This window comes from Ixodes scapularis, unplaced genomic scaffold (assembly GCF_016920785.2).
Source record: "Ixodes scapularis isolate PalLabHiFi unplaced genomic scaffold, ASM1692078v2 ptg001612l_1___fragment_1__unscaffolded, whole genome shotgun sequence".
NCBI classification, from domain to species: Eukaryota; Metazoa; Arthropoda; class Arachnida; order Ixodida; family Ixodidae; genus Ixodes; species Ixodes scapularis.
In genome coordinates, this window is record NW_024610176.1 from 59,159 (window position 1) to 67,302 (window position 8,144).

The following is an 8,144-nucleotide window of genomic DNA, read 5'->3' on the forward strand; positions in this document are numbered from 1 at the left end:
GCAACTGACGTTACATGAGAGGATAACGAAGGACAAAGATAAAATTGAGACTAAGATCATAGAAGAAGGGGAAGGAAGAATATGCTAGAAAAAAAAGGACGAAGACAATATCAGAAAAATGAAAGAAAAAAGAATAAGAATAAAGGAAAAGAAACAAATTGAAAAATACACTAAGAAAAGAAAAAAAAGGACAGTAGTAAAAAATTGAAAAAGAAAGATTTTTGAAAAAAATTCTTATAAAAAATAGTGTGGCTACCGATGTTCCTCCTTTGACAAGTTTATCGATGGAGCACTAACACACACATCCCCTCTGATTACTGACTTGGGCTTCACCTATTTCCGTGTTCTTTTCTTCCCACTTCGTCGCAAGGTCATTGTGCGAGCAAACAGCGGATGGCACCCACAGTTTGGATTTATTTATTCTCTCTTTCTCTCTTAAATCTACACTGTTGAGACGACTAGCAGTACACGTGAGGGACTGTGAGTGCCACCCGTTGGTTGCTCGCACAATGATCCTGCGACGAAGTGTGGAGAAAAGAACACGAGAAATAGATGAAGCACACGTCATAGCAGCCGGAGCGGATGAGCCGTCGGTAAACATGTCAGGTTCAGTAGCTGCACTATATTTTGAGTTTGTTTTTTCCAAAAATCTTCCTTTTTGAATTTTTAGTAGTGTTTTTTTTTGTATTATCTTTTCTTAGTGCGCTTTTCCGGTATGTTTCTTTTCCTTTATCCTTTCCCTTTTTCCTTGAATTTTTTTTGTATTGTCTTCTTCCTTTCCTTCTCTGGCATAATCTTTCTTCGCCTTTTTCTATGATTTTAGTCTCAATTTTATGTTTGTCCTTCTTTATCCTCTCATAAAATGTCATTTGTAAGCAGCGCTCTGTCCTGTCTACTTCTTCCCACGTTCATCCATTGCGCTAATTTTGTGTACTATGCATTTGTTTGTACGAGAGCTGGTGCATAGGAGGCATTTTTAAAAGCCTTTGTGCTCGTTCCCCATGCCTTTGTGTGAACTGCTGGTGTTCCTGAGATGGAGTATAAAGGCAACCGAATGTAGGGTAGCAACATTAATGCCACATTTACCTTCGTGCCTCTCCTTGAAGGGGTCTTGCGACTGCACTGCGGACTCGCCAGGGGCTCTTGCATAGTTGAACACGGAGGGCACCAAGTCAGGGTGGTCCTTGAAGCACGATGGCTGCCCTAGAATTCAGCGCCACGTTATAATCGAGCAAAGCTCGCCAGAAGCTTACGGAGTCGCACTTGTGATGAAGCGCGCTGCAGGTCTGGCGACAGAAATCTTTAAAAAGTTTGCACTATGTTTGCGGAAAAGATGATCGGTACGACTGCAGACAACACAGTTGTCTCTGTCGCAAACTTTTGTCGAACGGTGTCGAACGCCGAATTAGAGCGCTATGGATCTACGGATTGGATTGTTTTGGCTGAATGGAGCCAACAGCCTTTATGCTGATTTCAGATTGTCTTTTGTTTTAACCGGCTTGTTTTGATTTTACCTTGACTATTATCTCTAAACCAAAAGTACTTGCTAAGTGCATATTTTTTACTTTTAATATATTTTTTTTCTTATTACGCTTGTTAGATGCATTGGCGCTGCAAGCGGGAAACGTAAGCGCGCGACGCTCTAGAGGTAAGGAGAGGTGGCATATCATGTGCGCCGACATCTGGGGTCCCGAGTGAAAGATCGCGAAAAGCGCCACAGAACACAAAAGAAAACTATGAAAAATCTTTTTTTTTTTACACCTACCATGTTTTGCAAATCACAATTTTTTATAATAAAGGAACATGAAAATGCAAAATCTAAGTTTATAGTAACCTGCTCCATAAAATTTCCGTAGATAACCCGCAAGTATTAAGTCTCTTGATAGTTTCATACTGAAACAATAGTTTTATTAAGGTCGAATTTATGCCAAAAAGCGGATTAGAGAAAAACACATTCAAAGTGCTCGAACCTCTACCTTTTATTTAGCACTGGCAGACTGAAAATAATTTTTAAAAGATAACTATGCACTGTAAACAAATGAAACTTTCTGGGAATACTCTCTAGATGTTGGCAGATGCAAATAGGGCATTTTTCCAAATCAACTTTTTTTGCAGAATTTTTTTTGCGAAGGCGCAGAGAAGCAGCGCTTCAGCGTGCCAAGAAAGCTTTACTCACGCCGCAAGACCGGCGAAACTTGGTTTCGACGGGTCGTGGCTTTTTCCTGCGACACTGCGCTTTCGTAGAAATTTGCTTGTGTTTTCAACGGTTTGTGTTTTCACAAAAGAAGTTTTAAAAAACTTCTTCCGTGAATGACGATGAACGAGTAGAAAACGTGTCTTCAGCACGCCAGCCTCTGCAACTCTAGAAAAAACACGATTTTGCTGCATGCAAGATGAACGTCCAGTGGCCGCACTCGCGCTGCAGCGACCAAGCGGGGATGTGGGATACGGCAACTGTCATAGAGATCAGTGGTTAGGAGCGTCTCCATTTTCGTTTCTTACTCTAAAAGTAAAGGAACAAGTTTTTTTATTTTGTGCCAAACTGTTATCAGTAATCAAAAGTATGGGTGGACCGGATGGGTTCACACGCGTCTTTAGAGAAATACACGTGACGAAACAAGCCAAACCGCAGCCTGTACGGATCCATGCCGTCACACATCTTCACTTTAGACTCACATCGAGCCCATGTGGGGCCCACAAGCTCTTCGAAATAGGAAGAACAGATCTTATGGCGGATGGCTTTCGCCATCGCGCGGTACGGGTGATACAAATTCTGTGGCGGTCGCAATCGAGATGGTGCACATGCGGCAACGGCAGCGACCGTGTCTGCTTCTTAGTACTGGGAAATGGCGGCCGGCGGGAGTAGAGGAAGTGACGTCAAGTGAGAACTATGTATAGGATGACTGGCCAGCGAGCGCCGCGTCAGGCTGCAGCAAGCAACCGCTGAGGTGCGATAGGCCTAAGAGAGTGTGGATGTAACGAAATAACTGCCAGTGTAGCGGCCCTTAAGGTTGCTTCCTGCCCGTTACCAAATATCCGCAAATGGATTAAGGGCAGACAACATCTCAAGCCATCAGTACACTGTGGTGGTGATTGTTGTCACATATCGCTTGCCTGGAAAGCAGTATCAGTGGAAAGTTTCTACTGCTTTGAACAAATGCCACCAGCAGTGAACCCCAATCAGGTTTCGGATGAATCAGATCTACTTTGTGTTGCTATTGTTGATTTGCGTTCTTTGGTTCAATGTATGGCAGAAACTATATGCAAAAGGCATCCAGTGATTTTGTAATTTCTTCCATCTTAGTAAATGGAAGGGCCCCAAAAGCAAAATCTGTTGTTAAAGATACTTATGCACTGACATATCAGTGGAACGAGAGTCATCTATAAAACTCACTATTCGACTATATCCCGCCATGATTAAGACGTACCCTTTCCGTCCACCAGGTGATTAGCTGCTGCTGCAACATGTTCTTCGTATGCAGCAGAGGTGGCGGCGTCTCTCATCGCGTCTACCGCGGACACCTTCGCAGCCGCACTCAACCCCGGACTGACGGCCTGCATTCTTCCGTGTCCGTGATGCCTCTAGGGGTTGTGGCGGCCCGCCTTGGCAGCTCTTTCGGCAGGTGTCCGAATTTTGTGGCCAAGTCTGAGATGTCCTGGAGCAACTTTTCTTTTTTCGCTTATTGCTCCTCGGTCCCCGACCTAAGTTTCCAGGAAATCAAAAGGAGAGTAAATGACTGTTTGATTTTCTTCTGAGTTTGACACGAACAAAAACGAAGTTTGAACTTGCGCAGATTCTTGCGGTCTTGACGGCGGAACTGGGCGATCAAGAGATCGCAACGAGCCCGGACGGCGCGGACGGTAAATGCGTTGCCGGCTGCTTCATTTAGTTTTTTTGTAACCGCTTCCCAGAGCGGCTGGTCAGCAAAGGGAGCAAAGGGAGGCCCTGAACCGCACTGAGAGGTAGGAGGTCATCTTCGATATAAAACTCGCCTCATTTGAATCGGGCTGCAGCGGAGAGATGCCAACTCACGTACCCAACTGTTCTGACTGTTCCGCGACAATCGCTAGATCGCGCATCCCCACCTCCCAGCTCCTCGAGTGCGGTTACTGGACGGCCATCTTGCATGCAGTTCTTTTTCGTTTTGCTAGCGTTGCAGAGGCCAGCGTAAGCGTGCTAAACACAGCCTTTCTACTCGTTCGTTGTTATTCGCCATAAACGTTTTAAAAATCCTATGTGAGTCGTGATACATTGCCGTTTAAAACACGAGGGAATTTTATAAAAGCGCAGTGCCGCAGAAAAGAGGGGACACAACTCGTCGAAAGCAAAATTCGCCGGTCTCACGGCGTGTTCAAAGCTTCCTTGGCACGCCGAAGTGGTGTGTTTCTGCCTTCGCACGCTTGAGTAACGATCAAAAATCGACGCTGTGCGGATTTGTTTTGCGAGTGCGATGTGCGTAAAGCCGTATGTGCCCCTGGATCAGCGTCTTCGGCACTCGCAGCCCAGAAACGAGCTTGATCCAGCGTCCAGTAGCGGCAAAAGAGGGGGTTGGAAGGTACGTGTTTTTTTCGTACGATTTACAGAATACTGCGAACAATAGCTCCTCTTCACCGATCAAGTGCTGGCTAATTATCAACCTAGTTTAATTGCACTTGACGTTTGAGCGCGGCTCGCCTAATTGTGATTGGTCTACTGTCAGATTGCACACGACCATATGGGCTGCGCTTCAAAGATTTTCATTCTCACCGTCTTGTACTTTTGCCTTCGAAAACCCTCCTTGCTCCAGAGCGTTGCTCGATTCGTGCTCCAATGTGATCGATCAAAGTAGATTTGGAACAGCCATGTTTAATCTAGTATATAAGAGCACGTAAATATCCCCCCCTCCCCCCCCCCCCCCCGCGTCTCTGAATGCCCATGCAAATTAGATCAAATTAGATTCTTTGTATGTGCCTTCTTCTCTCCTCAGATATCGCTTGCTTTATTACCTGGTGTTTGCTCACACTGTTACACCTGTTTATCAGTGAAAGGCTCACTTCACAACAACAAAAATGCAGAGCCAGCTGCTGAAGCACCAAAACATCTTTTTCCACAATAAACAAAATCATTTTACAGATAAACAAATTAGCGAGCCTAACAACGGCCTGAGTTTAAAAACACAGCGGAGCACGTGAGAAACGGTGTGGCTGCGCTGTGCTGCAGACCGCAGACCGAAACCGAAACTAACCAAAAACCTCTGGCCGGTTGTGGTGTCATCTGTGAGGTGCGGTCCCAAACGGAGGCACGTCGTCCATTTCGTCTGCTGCTTCTCACGGACGGCGAAAGTTTTGTTACCTCTAACTTTTTATTCCGGTATTGGTAACTGTTGGCCTTTTGGCCTCTGGCTCGAACGGCTGGGGCTACGTTTTGACGGAGTTGGAGCTCCCCGCAATATCCAGTTTATGTTTGCGGTGCGAAAAGCCGGGTTCGGATCTTTTGCGACGCGGTAGCTCGAGCGAGTGCACGCCTATGTAGCGATTGTGCTTCTCTGTTCGGTTCCGAACATAACCAGTCTTTTTTATAAGGCAACGACGACGGATGCACAGCTGTGGCACAACGAAAATGGAAAAGCAGGGAAAGGCGATCCTCTGGCGGGGTGCACTGAATCGACGGCCTCTACCGAGAAGCGCCCGCAGTGTGAACGTCGGTGGTCGCTTGTCGTACGAGTCGACCTCGCGACTGTCGCCAGAGCGTCAGTCAGAGTGTTGCAGAAGGGAAAGCGAAGGAAGTGTTTCGCGGCCATTGGCCTTGTACGTTTATGTCTTCTTTGGTTCATTTATTCATTCGTTCTTATTGACCAGAGGGCGCGAGGCGCCGTCCGATTCACAGGCTTCAGATTCTGCCGTATTCCTTGATCTATGACTCTTTTAACATTCTTTTCAGCGTTTTGACTTCGCACCCCGGCTGAAAGTGAAGCTCATTTCATGTACATTCACTCAAGAAACAGGTACTGTTCTCAAGACTGAATCGTTAGGTGCGACGCGATAGCTTTAAAATAAACTTCGGAAGGTCCTGCTCACGGCTGTGGCTTCAAGTGAGACAGCTATTCAACGTCGACTTTTCGCGCTTTTGCGCACGAGTAGCGTCACCTGAAGCCGTAAAAACGGCGCGCTCGCCCGACCGTTTTAAGCAATAAACGGACCAATTAAAATTAAAAGGCGACTCGCAGGTAAAGGAGTAATGAATCAATGTAGCGATGCAGGCGAGGTGGTTCATGAATATAAATTGTTAGCAGTAGGGATGTCGCGAACCTGCCCAGGTTCAAGTTCGACCAAGTTAGACTTTTTCGACCTTTCAACGAGATGTTCGACAAAAGTTCGACTGAAGTTCGACTTTTGTTTGCATGTACCAAAATTAAAAATCAGACTTGGACGTAGTTCAACTACTCTACTCAAACTACTGTAGTTTAACTACTTTTCCGACACCAGCTCGGAGCGCGTGAAGCGAAAGCTCGCACTGCTGAACCGAGGGATCCTGGGTTCAATCATAGAGTTATTACAATAAACGCTAGAGGTTCAAGTGGCGCTTGTGTGCGGACGCAAATTGAAGCAGACAGCAACCAGTCCAAAACTGACTTCCGGTAATGCATTCCTATGGGAAAAAGTGAGTGCATTTTCTCCCTGCGCTCGATCATAAGAGCGAATATCGCAAATAATTCGTATGTACTAGGTAGCTTAGAACATTTCTCATTCAGGCCGACGAAAAAATTGTTCAGTTATGGCGTTTGTCTTTCAAATTCATCGCATAAAAACCTTGCTAGAACGGCTTCGTACGTGTATTTATGTGCACTGTCGGACACTGTTAGCGCGAACACGACGTCGGCGCTTTTCAGCATGAGAGATACACGTGCCGAACGAACGAAAAACATCTGAAAATTAAGGGAGACGGCAAGAAATACACAGTAAAACTGGATCAGTAAATACCTGTGCATGTACGATCAAAATAAATTGAAGGCCACGTAATCTATTCCGATTTTAAATAAGTAAGTACCTCTTTATTCTTTCTGCTCTGAGCGAAGATGATATTCGTTCTACGTTCAAAATATCACCCGCACGGTCGAAATCTTTGAGCCCAAGTGCCCGATAAAAGCTGCCCGGCAGAGAAAACAATACGAAGAGACACCTTTCATAACCTACGGACTTTATTCTCTACGGTTTGAATGTTTTTATCCGCTCATGCACAACGGGGTCATTTTCATATAGTGACAGGACTGTCATATTATCACTATATAAGCGTCAGCCGAATGCTGGCGAGCCTTGAACACACTTTATATTCCTTTCGATTGTAATTTTCCTTTGAATCGTCGCTTGTTTTTACACACCTGCTGCGGAACACACGTTTTGGACTGAAATGTAGCGAAGTTAAACATCGTTCACTGATAAAGAAAAATGCGCTAACTAAAGCAATTACACTTTTACAGTGTTAATCAAGGTGTATACTATTCGGTACGACTCAAATACCCAAAGTGTTCCGTGTTATTTTCCGGCGAAGAGACAGAATGAACGCGCGTTTTCCTATAGGAATGCACAGGAGCACCGCAAAAGTAGACTGGTTGCTGTCTGCTTCAATTTGCGTCACGGAAGTCGCATAGAGACTAGCGCCAGTTCAACCTCTAGCGTACATTATAATAACTCTATGGGCTCAATCCCTGCCCGTTTCAATCTGGATGAGCATCGTACCGGCGTGCATCACTACTGCGTGGTGCACATTGAAAACCCCAGGCCAGCGGTTGTACCGCACAGGCTAAATTGCCCATCTACAGCTGTAATACCAGACGCCTACTCAGGCAGACTAACTTCTAAAGCCCCGTTCACGCTCTTGCGACCTCTTAAAACTGGGTTCCTTAAAGGGACCATGAAGGCAGTTTCGAAGTTTTATTCGACGATTGAAATGGATGTCAGGCACGTCTCAGATACTGTTGACCCAGTTCTAGTCCGAACAGAAGTTTGGGTGCCGCACCAATCGAGCAAACAGGCGCGGTAATAATAGCGCCGGGAACGATGCCTGAGACCCCACCAAGGCGGCGGCAGAAAGGTGAACTAAAGTGCGCCGTAGAAGCGTGACGACAACAGGCTCCTCGTCTGGCGATTGGTTCAAACGATAGACG

General features: G+C 45.8%; 1 pseudogene; it reads right to left on the minus strand.

The window, feature by feature from the left end:
* Positions 1 to 933: 933 nt before the first annotated feature.
* Positions 934 to 4,080, minus strand: LOC115314956 (annotated as a pseudogene).
* Positions 4,081 to 8,144: the final 4,064 nt, after the last annotated feature.